This window comes from Alosa pseudoharengus, unplaced genomic scaffold, assembly GCF_046254945.1.
Source record: "Alosa pseudoharengus isolate Yale_2024_CS ecotype anadromous, Long Island Sound unplaced genomic scaffold, YU_APseudo_1.1 YU_APseudo_1.1_scf_10, whole genome shotgun sequence".
Classification (NCBI taxonomy): Eukaryota; Metazoa; Chordata; class Actinopteri; order Clupeiformes; family Clupeidae; genus Alosa; species Alosa pseudoharengus.
This window is the reverse complement of record NW_027468565.1, coordinates 19,870,218-19,884,223: the sequence shown is the minus strand read 5'-3', so window position 1 is coordinate 19,884,223 and position 14,006 is coordinate 19,870,218.

Genomic DNA, 14,006 nt, shown 5'->3' with positions numbered 1-14,006 from the left:
ATAAAACCAAGGATTTAAGGCCTTCTGCCATTGCAAAAAGAGAGACAGAGAGACACAAGCATAATCTGCCATGCATCGTGCCATTCTTCTCCATTCACGGACATGTCTAAACCTAGAACAGTACTTCCTGCATGCCACACGCAGAAACACACTTAAAAGGGCCATTTTGTACTATACTATATTTCTTTCATCTGTATAAAGTGGCATTATCAAGCTACAGACCCTTTTCATCACTGTGCATTTTAGACCTGAAACCCAATACAATGTTGTCAGGCATAGTCAATTTTTAATGAATCTATTATGGAACCCATTGTTCAGCACAAACCCCAATGTATTCTCTGAGTCGGTTGACTGTGCCAGAATAATGGCATCTGGGTCTCCACAACTGGTTTCCTTCTGAGATCATAGTATTTGCTTATCTGGCTTTTCCTCTGAGCGTGTCACATTACCAGCTCTGTGATCAGCTAATTGCACAGGAGTCACCCCCGAGAGAGACGATGCCTCCGGGAACAGAATAGACATGGGGGAGAGCAGAGGAGAGAACGAAACAACCGTTAGTCATTCTTGAGTCATTTTATATTATACCTATATCAAGTGACAACAACTCCCCATTACATGCATCATGTTGCACATTGATGTAATTTTCATTATCCACCGTTACACCTTACATTCTTATCAAATCAATCCATTTAGATTCACCACCACTGCATCCCTGTTTAACTATCGAAGGCAAAGTGGAGAGCAATTCTGAGGGGGCCCTCAACAACGCTTCCATGGCGACAGTGGCTCTGAGACCGCAGGTGTGCAGAGGAGGCCATTAGACTCCACCCCTTCCTGCCTCACCTGAAGTCACTCACTCAGTGCTCAAGTAATGATTAAGGCATAAACTTCAACCTACAACTGTCAAAATGCAGGTGTATCCTGCTATAGCTATCGCGTGACACCACCAAGGAGATTGGTACATGCCCTCAAACAGTTGTTGGCAAGTCTAGAACCACCGGATCCATCGTGCCCACCAGTGTGAGTTCTACCATTGCCAAACACTGTAGGAGAGTGATGATATAGCCAGGCGCTTCCACTGGACACCATCTGACGGCTGCTTTATCAGTCACATACGTACACACTTCCACATCAAATTACTGCATATATTGCATAAGTCAGGTGCATCTCAGTGTTTACACTCTGCAATAAATGTCTCAAGAAGTCTTCATAATAATAGGCTCAGATACAAGATGCACATAAACGTTCAATTTCACAACTTGGTCATACTCTCAATGATAACCATTACAAAAACATTCAATAGCCTACTGATATTCCCAGATTGTAGTATTTGGGTCTAATGTTACTGCTGTGCTGCAAACAAAAAAAAAGACCTCCATAGCAGTGAAAGACATCTGAGAAGATTAGCTGATTGATCCGTCACCCTCTGTAGACTTTCTAAAGGTATTGAACCTTGACAAAATATTAATTATGCATTATATTCCAAAAGAAAGAGGGAAAAGAACATCTCACACTGAACCTCTGTGGAAAATATCAGTTGTGTGTCTGTCTTGTCCTATATTGGCACTACACATAATTGCTCAACTGATATATACAAAAGCAAAAATGTGCTAGTGCCAAAATAGGCTAAGAAGAGATAAAGCACTGTTTCAAAAACCGACACATTTCCATAATTTTGGTACAGATATGAAAAAAAATCACAGATGAAAAAGATGGGGGGGGGGGGGGGAATCACAGATGAAGTTAGTGTGGGCAGAAGAATAATGTGGTTCATTCTCTACTCTGTTTATGGCCCTATGGTAATTCACTGACTGAGTGTGTTTACAGTGAATTCTACCAGTGCCATACACAGAACAGGAGTCAGAGTGTATCGGGCCCAGCAGACCTGTGGATAAGTCCAAAACACCCTTACCATCCAGTTCCATTCAACCATTAGGGAGAAGTGGGTTGTATTTCTCTGAACCCAAAATAAGCATATTCTCTGAACCCAGCATCTTGTAAAACCAGAAAGAACTAACTTCCTTATCTTATGCCTAGCTCTTATCATTAGATATTCAAATGCGATTTCATCATTCGAATTATCAACATTTGGAAAATGTCATTCTCTACGTTTTTGTGAAAAGCCTTGTGACCTGACCACTGCCACCATTTTTGTAATAAATACTGATTTCACTGTAGTCCAATACAGACCTACACAAAACAAGACATTAAATAGAGTTCCAGGTAAGGGGATGTTAAAATAGCACTTATTCCAATTTTAAAAACCTGGATGTTCGCATCCATGGTATCAATGTAGAGCGCACGTGTTAACGAGTCCCCTTTTTACGCATGTGCTCAATTCCCTTAAAATAATGAAAATAATGAATACTGAACACCACAACAACATACAATTCAAAAGACTAAGCTGACAAGTTAGTGATATCTTCTGGTCTGGTCTTCACTCTCTGTCAGTTGCTTTCAGACAGTATGAGAGCATCAGCAATGCACTCACAGTCTGCCATGATAACAGCCTGGACTGAATCCAGGGCGAAAATTATGCGCTAAGTGATTTTTGAGACGTTCAAATGTCTCCCTGAGCACTTCTCATTCTCCCATTTCCGCTACAAATCAATAAGCCCGCTCCAAAAAGCCTCTACAGCTCGCCAAAACAGAGGCGTTGACTTGGGTTTGCAGAGTCTACTTGAGTGATGAAATCTTGGAGCAAAACTACACCTGCATTGGTGTTCCAGTTAGAACACATAGCCTACAAAAAGGACGTAATTAATCGAAAGAGAGATAAAAAAAATAGCCTAATTTTTTAAACGTAAAATGTACTGTTCACATCTCTTCACTGCACAGCAGGATGGCAGCAAAGCTCGTTTAATCTCATTGTCTGTGATTACAGTCTCATCCTCCAACTTCAGTTATTTTAGGAATGATTAGGAATGACCACTCGGTTCATGGGAATATCCTACAGCGCTATGGATGTAGAGATTCAGTGAAGTACGGTCAGTGACGTATGTAACGGCTTAATATAAATGTTGAAAAGTTATCTCTCCGGCAAACCTGACATATATGCACACTCTTCTCATTCCCAGAGTCACGACTAACCCACTCATTTAATCTCAACTATGTCCTGTCCCATTAGCCCATTTGTGTCTGCTTCAACAAGCTAAACTATTAGTACAGCGCCTTAACCTACCCGAAAGTAATCTGGTGATAATATTTATTGTTAACATTAAACGAGGATATTGTGATCACAGCACCTTACACGCGCAGTGCTTAAGAACAACACATGGTAAGAAAGAACAAACAGAAAGTCAGTATACATCCATGATCCATCATTGTAGAACACAAAATCGTTGTGTGCAACTAGGCCTACATTTTACATTCAGATATAAATCACATCAAGCTCGTCTTACCGAAAAATTAAATGGAATAAACCATTTAGTCATCTCTGGTTGATGCTCATGTAAGCAGCCCACCTGTCCTCCTCGGTCACTACGAAGGACAGTAGGCTAGTTGAAAACGTCCCGTCCTGGGCAGCACAGGCTAATGCTAATACACTTTGACTGCTCTAGGAATCCTTCGACCCGGTGACAAACACTCCTGCTGTTCGTTTTGCGAAGACTGGGATTTGCCCATGGAAAGATAATTAGCTTGTAAGCATCTTACCCCAGTGGCAAGAGAATAATCCCTCCCTGTTCCTCTGCCTCTGTTATTTGTGAAGTCACATACTCCATTGCAGACACGAGCCCAAATGAAACTTTCTGAAGTCTCACTCAGAATTAAAATCAAGATCTTGCCCCAAATAAATGTGATCTTTATGGCTATACACAGATACGGACAATATGGGAAAATACATAAACATGTTTTCTCTCCATCATGGCAGACGTAGTTTTACATTGTTGATCAAATGTGAAACAGCATGCTTTTATATTAATGTACCATAATTACATATATCTGTGCCTGTTAATCATGAGGCATTTTGAACCCCAGATTATGGTTCCTGCCTTGTTGCCCTGCCCCCATGGGCGGATTACTTTTTTGCGTGAGATGACATATTGTTAAACCTGCATCTTACTCAGATAGAGACTGCGGCAGGATCAGATGACCCTATCCAGATGGTCAATACTGAGCCCAATCTACAATTACATTTGCAGGATAAGAGTCCTTTCTAAGCGCTTCCAAAAAGAACGACTTGGAGCTCCAGTAGCCTAATCTGCGTTCCAAACCACCAAACCATCAAGAATACAATTGAAACTGAAAATATAGTTTCAGTTCCTCCATAAAAACTGAAATATAGACGAACAACAAACGTGAAGAATTCTCTAAGAAGGTAAAATACAGCCCAATCAGAGACAGTCGGTTACTCTTGACCACATGCGCTCAACTAAGACCACGGACAGGGTAGTGTCATAACTTTAACCCTAAAATTGCATACAACCTGTGCAGCAGTGCGCAGTGAAGTCACTTCTCCTTGGGGCCCGCGTCTCCGGTGTGGAGACTGGTGTGATGATGCCGTGCTGTACCTTTCCAAATATATGCACCTGCCGTCCTGCCCCTTACCCATACTCCTCTTTTTCGTTTAATGAGTACACTTGCCTGCTGTTGATAATTAGACATACGCAAAGCCTATTTGGAAAAACTGATCCCGCATTGTCAGTCAGTCAGTGGGATCCAGTTTCAGCCTTTCAGGTGGAATTGTTACAGTGAAATCAATCCACAGGTTCTCATTGTTTCTTCCGCACATTTTTAAACAGGGACAGCGAGCCTGGCACACCGCTGTTTCATCTTGCCCTCTTTGTGGACACACCGTATCTGGTAAATTTGACCATGGGGCTGGAACCCGAGATTGTAACGCGCTGAGGGGTAAATGGTGGCGACGGCAATGGATACGTCTTCCAATAAATATTTTAGCAAGTCCCTCAACCTCCGTACAGGTGAGATCCCCAAGTGCCACAGCAACAAAGCCAACACAGGTGCATCTAATATAAGCTAAATTAACGAGAAATTAAGCCACACATGAATATTGACAACGATGTGGTCCATTTCAGCAGCATACTTGACATATGTAAAATGAGGAATCTGAATCAATGGAACATTTTTACCAACGGTTCCATGTAAAAATAATAAGAATAAGAATAATACATTTTATTTGTAGAGAGCTTTTTATCATGTACTCAAAGTACTGAGCATTGTAGGGTAAAAAGGGAGGCAGGCAGGATTAAAAATGTAAAAGGTAAGAAAGTAGTAAAAATTGGGAGGCACACAATGGCATATCATAACGTTATGGCATATTATGGCAACGTTAACAGACCTGCAACGTTAACAGACCTGCAACGTTAACAGACCTGCAAAACAAAACTGTCTAATTAATTATCTGAACCCATTTCATTTGATCAAGAGCATTTACAGAAAAACAGTTCCGAATTTCACTCTCTCATTGGATTTCACTCTTGGAGTAGGCTATGTTATTATTTTAAAGAAAACACACACACACACACACACACACACACACACACACATCAGTACACACACACACACACATTGGCATTGGCAGTTGTACCTTTAATTCATTCAGGCTCAGTTATTTTACCAGAGTCTTCGGAACATTTGCCGCTAAATTGTTTACAATTTAACTTAGCATAAGATGACGGGAGATGTGATTGAATATCACAAGAAATGTACGTGCCGCAGGAATAGTCTTATGAAGAGGCTGGTTTCTGTAACCCCCTTTTCTCCTGCCTTTTCGAATCAATTAGGCCTTTAAGATGTGCATTGCGTTGTCTAATCTTAACTGAAGGAAACATATCGACAGTAGCTTATTACCAGTGCCCAAATAAAAGTTAGGCTATCTCTCAGAGAAACGAAGTATTTCTTTTTTAAAACCGGTGGACGAAACCCTGCCCCAGGAGAAGGTTACATGTTGGTAATTCATTTTAATTGATGCTATTAACTTATTTCTGCTTCTTTAAATGTGACCCATACTGTTTTGACCCCGTTGCCTCATACAGCTGTCCCACTGACTAATAAAGCGAACGAAAAAAGGATGGTTAATGATGCATAAGTGGAGGCCACTGAGCCTAGTCAAATGTCACTCACTCGATCCTTTTTGTAAGCCTGCTATACTTTAGATTAAACTTCTAAGATCAGTGTAAGCTAGGTTAATAGCATCCAAACTATGATATACAAATAGACAAACCAAAGAAAAACTGACGAATAAAAAACATGTTACAACGTCATATAAATGAAAATTATTTTACAGTGGTGGGTCTCATCTAAAGTGGGAATGGTTAATCCATGTCAACACACAGGGTCATCTTTGCTTCGTCCAATGACAGATCCTCCCCTGCTCTTTTTATTAACTTTAACATATTTTAACATTTTTTTCAAAAAGTACTGCAAAAAATATCCTAGCCTACTATGAGCAATGAGCTCAATACATTGCCGAATAAAACCCAGTTGTATAATTTAGCACCCTTCTATAGCTCTCGGTGGACACCTTGTGGTCAACATTGGACATTGTCAGAATGATATTTTAAAGTAGAAATGTAGTTTATGTAGGGTTTAATAAGATAGGAGTGTGTTTCTTAACACTGTAGCAAAGAAACAATCCATTTCATAATATAAATATAACTGCCATAATAATGATCTCACTGTAAAAAATATGAATGAATAATTATGCACATTATACACAATTTTTTATATGGAATTACTGATAATTTGAGACTGCATATGTTTTGTATTTGTTAGCCAATTAGTCATGCTTTTAACTTAGACGTAATCCTCCCACAATTTGTTGTCTGAAGTGTGTTGACTAAATCCCCCCTCACTGTTGTGGGATCCTGTCTCTTCATGTGCATACAGGTTAGTAAGGCCCCTTTGGCTAAAGCCGAGTCGGATCTTCCACCTCACGTCCTCCTCTAGATCTCTCTCTTGTGTGGACTGTTCGACCCGCACAACATAGATTGGGCTGGTTTGCTGTCCATTCCTGCGGACTCTTGGCTTGTACTTTTTCCTGTCCACCTTGTGGCGAGACTCAGGCCTTGCTCCATCTCCATCTCCATTTAACAACACACATTTTGCATGTAGAATGACACGTAGGAGAGAAAGGCAATGATGTGCTGGGACACTGGACCCATCTGAACATGATGCAATACCGAAGATGGCAATTGTAGGAGAGAGCTCAATATTACACTTATACAACTTGGAAAATGTGTCAAAAAAGGAATCCCAGAAAGAGCCAGTTTAGGACAAGACCATAGCATGCAGCATGGTAGATGTTAGCCGGGGCCTACTTGCACCTGTCATCACAAACAGGGTTTATTGTTGGAAATATTTTTGCTAGTCTAACTTTGGAAAAGTGCGATCTATAAAGGACCTTAAATTGTACCAAAGCATGTCTTGAACAAATAGAGGATGAATAGACCCTAAGCAGAGTCATGTCCCATTCTTCATCTGAAAGTGGGATCCCCATATAATTTTCCCATTGCTCCCAAATATGAGGTACAGAGGGACTGAGTGTATCCATTAACTGTGAATAAATCATTGACATCTTACCTTTCTTTAACAAATTGACCCTTAACAGAGAGTCAAGACAAGACAAAGGGGGAGTGTTTGGGAAATTGGCGAATTTCTTACGTACAAATTCCCTGACTTGTTAGTAGCAGAAAAAGGGAGCATTGGTCAGCTCATATTTGTTTGATAGTTGTTCAAAACTCGCAAAAGTATAATTCCCAAATGCTATGTTGTGAACAGCACCCGTAAAAGCAGGGAGTGGGTGTGGACTGCACAGAGTAAAGCAGGGAGTGGGTGTGGACTACTTGAGTAAAGCAGGGAGTGAGTGTGGACTACTTGAGTAAAGCAGGGAGTGAGTGTGGACTACTTGAGTAAAGCAGGAAGTGGGTGTGGACTACTTGAGTAAAGCAGGGAGTGGGTGTGGACTGCACAGAGTAAAGCAGGGAGTGAGTGTGGACTACTTGAGTAAAGCAGGGAGTGGGTGTGGACTGCACAGAGTAAAGCAGGGAGTGAGTGTGGACTACTTGAGTAAAGCAGGGAGTGAGTGTGGACTACTTGAGTAAAGCAGGGAGTGGGTGTGGACTACTTGAGTAAAGCAGGGAGTGGGTGTGGACTACTTGAGTAAAGCAGGGAGTGAATGTGGACTACTTGGGTAAAGCAGGGAGTGAGTGTGGACTACTTGAGTAAAGCAGGGAGTGGGTGTGGACTGCATAGAGTTAAGCAGGGAGTGGGTGTGGACTGCACAGAGTAAAGCAGGGAGTGAGTGTGGACTGCTTGTGGCCTGTTCAATCAGGGGCAGCGCCACTGCCACTCCAAAAAAATCTTTCCTTATATGTGCTGATATACTATTACAAATAAAAGGAGAGATTCTTTGATTAAATGCCTTAAAAATGACAGTGGTATATAACAACAGGTATAGCTCGAAATAAATAATGATATTTGGGTACTATGTTCATCTTTACAGAGTTTATTTTCCCAGTGCTGATGATATTTAACTTATATGCATATATTTACCATGAAATAATCAAATTTATCAATTTCAACATTTGATATGTCGTCTATGTCCTTTAATATCACATTCTGTTTTAATTTGCATTTTACACAACGTCCCAACTTTTTCTGATTTGGGTTTGTACATGACAACTCAGCATGAGCAGACACATCCCCCATCATTCCTCCTCATCTGCTTCCTGCTCTTTCTTTGGCACCATCTAAATCTCCCATACCTCCATGACATCTCTCTCTTCAAATGCTCCGCCTCTTTTATCAGCTTCCTCTAGATGGGGATCTTCCTCTCATTCCTCTGCTCTCCGCCTTGATGCCAGATCTCTCCATCTTGCCCTCAGAATCTGCTCACTAGTGTTTTGGTTCTGCACTCACCAAGGTCAAAGGTCATAGTCTGTTTAATCTATTGTCACTGGATGTCTGTCTTTACTCTCTTCACATACAAAACTATTGCATCTGTATTCAGTCCTGACTGTCTTTCAAGCATTTAGAGCAGCAGTAAAGCCGTTTGGTATAAAACTAGCAAGCTAATTATACAGACCCTTGTGCAAATTAATTGAAAGAAATTGTTAATTGAAAGAAAACAAACTTAAATCACATTAGACCACTTTAAATGACTTCAAACTAGAAGGGCATACAGAGAGGGCAGATCCCTGTCAGGGCCAAATTGTACTTTTGATGCCTGAACACATGGGGGCGCTATAGTAACAGTAAAATAAGCACGTTTGTACAATTGGGCACTTTTTTAATTAAAGGCCATACTTAAGACTTATTTTGATTTAATTGAGGGCCAGTTTGGAGGTACAATGTAAATGTAAAAGCAAACATACTGTAAAGCGCACATTTTGACTTTTCACTGTCTAATAATTCTCAATATATTTAATAACAACTATCTATTTATCTATCTATTAATTATTATTATTATTATGACCGCCGCGCAGCGAAGCGGCGGTCATATAGGTTTAGTCAGATTTTTTTTTATTTTTTTTTTTTATTTTTTTCTTTTTCGCATGTCCAAATTTCTGTCAATGATTCCCGGGACACTGAAAGACCGGGGTAGACGAAACTTGGTGGGCATGTAACCCCATAAGGATAGCATGGAACCATCGTTTTTCGTTTTGATCTGTAGCCCCCCCGCTGGACTGCACCCCCCGAAAGGAGGGTAGGGCAGACACAGTTTTCTGTGAATATCTCGAGAACCGTAAGGTTTAGGAGGACCATTTTTGTTTTGTATGTTGATCTCAAGGGGCCATGTCAACCCATTCCATAACCACTCATTTCATATATAGCGCCACCTAGTTAAACACAAAAAAGTAAAAATGAGGTGTTGTAATCGCAGGTATCTGTGACCTAACATAGTCAAAACTGCACGAAATTGGAAGTGTAGGATCATTATGACACCCTCTAAATGCACGCCAAGTTTCGTGGAATTCCGTTCATGGGGGGCCACACAATAAATTCATTTATGTTACTATACACCAACTGGCCTGTAGGTGGCCGGAGACAGTTTTCTGTGAATATCTCGAGAACCGTAGGGCCTAGGAGGTCCACCTTTTTTTTGTATGTTGATCTCAAGGGGCCATGTCAACCCATCCCATTACCACTTATTTCATGTATAGCGCCACCTAGTTAAAAATTAAAAAGCAAAAAATTAGGTGTTTTCATCACAATATCTCTGGCTGACATGGTCAAAACTGCACGAAATTGAAAGTGTAGGATCATTATGACACCCTCCGAATGCATGCCAAGTTTTGTGTACTTTCGTTCATGCGGGGCCTTACAATAAAACAATTTATGTGTACATTTAGTGACGTACACCAACAAGGATTCCCGGGACACTGAAAGACCGGGGTACACACAACTTGGTGGGCATGTACCCCCACATGGATAGCATGGAACTGTCATTTTTCGTTTTGATCTGTAGCCCCCCCGCTGGACTGGACCCCCCGAAAGGAGGGTAGGCCAGACACAGTTCTCTGTGAATATCTTGAGAACTGTAGGGCCTAGGATGACCATTTTTTCCGTATATTTGCCTCCAGGGGTCATGTTAGCCCAGTTCATGTGCACACATGTGCACAAACAGATACACACACACACACACATTCACAGTAATCATGACACATACTCACACAGTAGACATATGTACGCTTCCATGCACAGGCACATACGCAGGCACGCACACACACACACACACACACACACACACACACACACACACACACACACACACTCACACACACACACACACCCACACACATAACATAAACATAACACAAACAATCAAGAATTTCTCATAATTATGAACAGGCAAGATGGAGGTGGGGTTGTATAAAATGAATTTTACATGTAAAATCTATGAACTAATCATGTTTTGGTACTTGTTGTCTAGCAGATACCAGTGAGAATTGAGTGTGGATAATGCAATTTAGTGAGACAGTTAGAATCATATAGGCCTTTCAGCGTGATTTCTTTTTGTGGAAAAAATGTGCTGGACTGGGCGGCGGTCATATTTTGTACCGCTCTGCGGTACATCTAGTTATTATTATTATTATTATATTATTATTATTTATTTGATATGGCTGATGCAACTATCCAAAGTGACTTACAGATGTCTATAATAACAGGGCCAGTCTCCTCGGAGCAAATGAGGGTTAACTGCCATGCTCAAGGACAGTGGCAGACAGGAATCGAACCCACATGCCTCCTGCATGGCAGCTCCTCACCCCCTACACTATCAGCGGCCATATTGATGCATGATGGACACAACGCTGCATTTAGACAATGCAAGGACCTCTCTGGACTCTGCTAATGTGAAAGTGTAGCTGCGCCAGCATTTGAATGTTGTCGTTCGTTCCCCGACCCCTCCCTGTATCTGTTGTGGGAGATAGCGGGCCAGCGTGTGGCAGGCAGCACGCGGACGCGTTTTTGCGAGGGGGAAGCGCGTGTGCTCCGTGGAGCTGGTGGCACGGCTCCGCGTTCCTCCCTCCGCCCCAGCAGCACGCTCTCTGTCAGCTCCTGATAAAGCAATCAGCCTGACGCATGCAAGGCACACAAGCGTGGACTGTCGCTGGTGTCCTTCGCTTTTCTGTTCTGCGGCAGCTGAGACAAAAACAACTGGCTGTTGTCATCGCCTGACTGTTTGCTAAAGGTGATTAATGAGCGTCAGCTGTATTAATTCACATCTGATTAACAGGTTATTGATCCGTTTCGACTCACAGTCAGGCATCCTATGAGGGTATTCATCAGTGTCCTTGAGGTCAAGGGGTCAAAAGAATTCATGACCTTGTACTTATTAAGATATCTGGCCTGTCTGGGTTCAGCAATGGAGTGCTTACAGTATTTTTGCTTACATCCCAAATAGCAAGCTTCAGTTTTTGACTACAGTCATTCATTAGACTGTGTGGGTGTATCTAGTATCTGCAGGCAGTGATTGGTAACAAAAGCAACTTCCTTTTTGACATTTCAAATGACACTTGACAGGCAGTAGCACACATTATGAAACTGCAGAGTGGTGATTTACTCATTGAATTGTTCAATCTGAAAGAGAAACACTAGATATTTTAATGTTTTTTTTCCCAATTCCTTGAGGTGTCAAGTCCTTGGTATTACACAATCAAACCATGCTACACTCAATTCTTTTCCCTATCCTCCATTATGGCGAAATTACAGCAGAGTGTGTGCTAGCTTAATACAATAGAAACAGCCAATGTGGCTGGCATAATATGATTTCCCAGTCTTTTATCCTCTGGCTGAGAGAGAGAGGGGGAAAGATAGAAAGAGGGATGATGGGATTTTATTCAGAGAACCAGGAATCTGTCCTCATATTGAAGGACATGAGAGAGAACAATATCTTCCTGGCAGAAAAAAAAATGTGATTGAACAGAGAGTCAATTTAGAGTGAATTCTCAAAATATGACGACTCTCTTGAGGGAAAAACATTCTCATATAAGGTCTAGGTGTGCAGGAAATTACGAATAAAGCAACCTGGTTCTGGAAAGAGAAGCAGCAGGCAACACAACAGATACGGCCTCATCCTCTCAAATTATTCTACAGAGATGAAATGAGACTCTCAAGGCAGCGATTGGCTTCCTGATCTTTTCTTTCTATTTTAGGTGCAGCTCTCAACACACGGCCTGATTGACTATCATTTTGCATTAGAGTGAACAGTCAGGGTCAGGTTACATTTTGCACATTGCTAGGCTGAATGCATCGTCAAGCCTCCTTGGTCTGGGTTGGCCGCAGGCAGACGTGGTTGAGAAAAGAGGAGGTGTGTCTGTGAATACTGAGAGCATTCCACAGCCAACTCTACTCCAGGAGACATATTGATGTCTCTTTGACTGATAAATAAAGTTTTTTCCCCCCTCCCTCTGGTCTTTTGACGAGCTCGAGAGGTGCATGGTAGCTGTCATCCATTCTAACTTGTCTGTGTGTGGCATGTAATTAAAAGTTTGGACTGCTGAGATAACTTTTTTTGTTTGGACCAAATCTCATTGGAACTCAATAATAGTTTTCAAGACCTCAGGGGCTGGACTTTATTTCAGTCCAATCATAAGATTGGGACCTTTTTTCATGTGATTGACAGGTTTGGAATACAAATTATACATCGCTCATGTAGGAGTCAGTTATGTTCACATCTTTTGGCAGCAGTTTGAGCAGGGAGAGTGGAAATGAGAAATGGTGTTTTTTTTTAATACAACATCAAATGCCCAAATGAACAACTGGGAAAAGATAGCCATGTGCCGTTGCACCATACAACTTTTGGTCAGCTGATATTTCGGTGGTCTACAGTGTGATGTTAATATCTTTCCTTTAACTGCATATTTATAATAAGAACCAATGTGTTTCTTTGCCAAACTAGAAAACAATATGTTTGCCTATACGGTTAAGGTTAACCTATATAACTAACCCTTAATACTATACAAAATAAGCAGCAATATTAATGTGCATCAGGTTTGCAGTAATGGCTTTATACAATCACACAATGTATATATGCTGAGTAAGCAATAAAGGCTTGCTTCTGAGGATCATGCAAACTTGATCAATCATTTCTGCAGGATGAGAATATCTGTGGAAAATGGCGTCTCGGCAACAGACAAGGTGAAAAGGTTTTCCCACTCAGCTTGCATTTAGTGTATTTCCACTTTGACCAAAATGTAATGCGATGCTTGAACCAAAACTGGGAATGAGAATGAACTGATGTGGGACATCAGCCTAATAGGCTGTAAGAGGAAGTCAGACTGAAATCAGATAATTAATCAGTTTATAGCATTACATCATGCTGCACCAGTAGCAATTAAGGCCTTGAAAGAGGGGGGGTGGGGGGTCATTTTGAAGCCAGAACAATAGGAAGATGGATACTAGTCCTCCTCCACACATTTCGGATCGTTTCAGGCTGGCAGTGAACAGCACAGAAAAGAGACAACAACAACAAAAACAACTAGCAGGCATGTTTGAGGATCTGTCACAGCAGTGGAGCTCTTGTCAGGCTGGCGTGTCTCTCC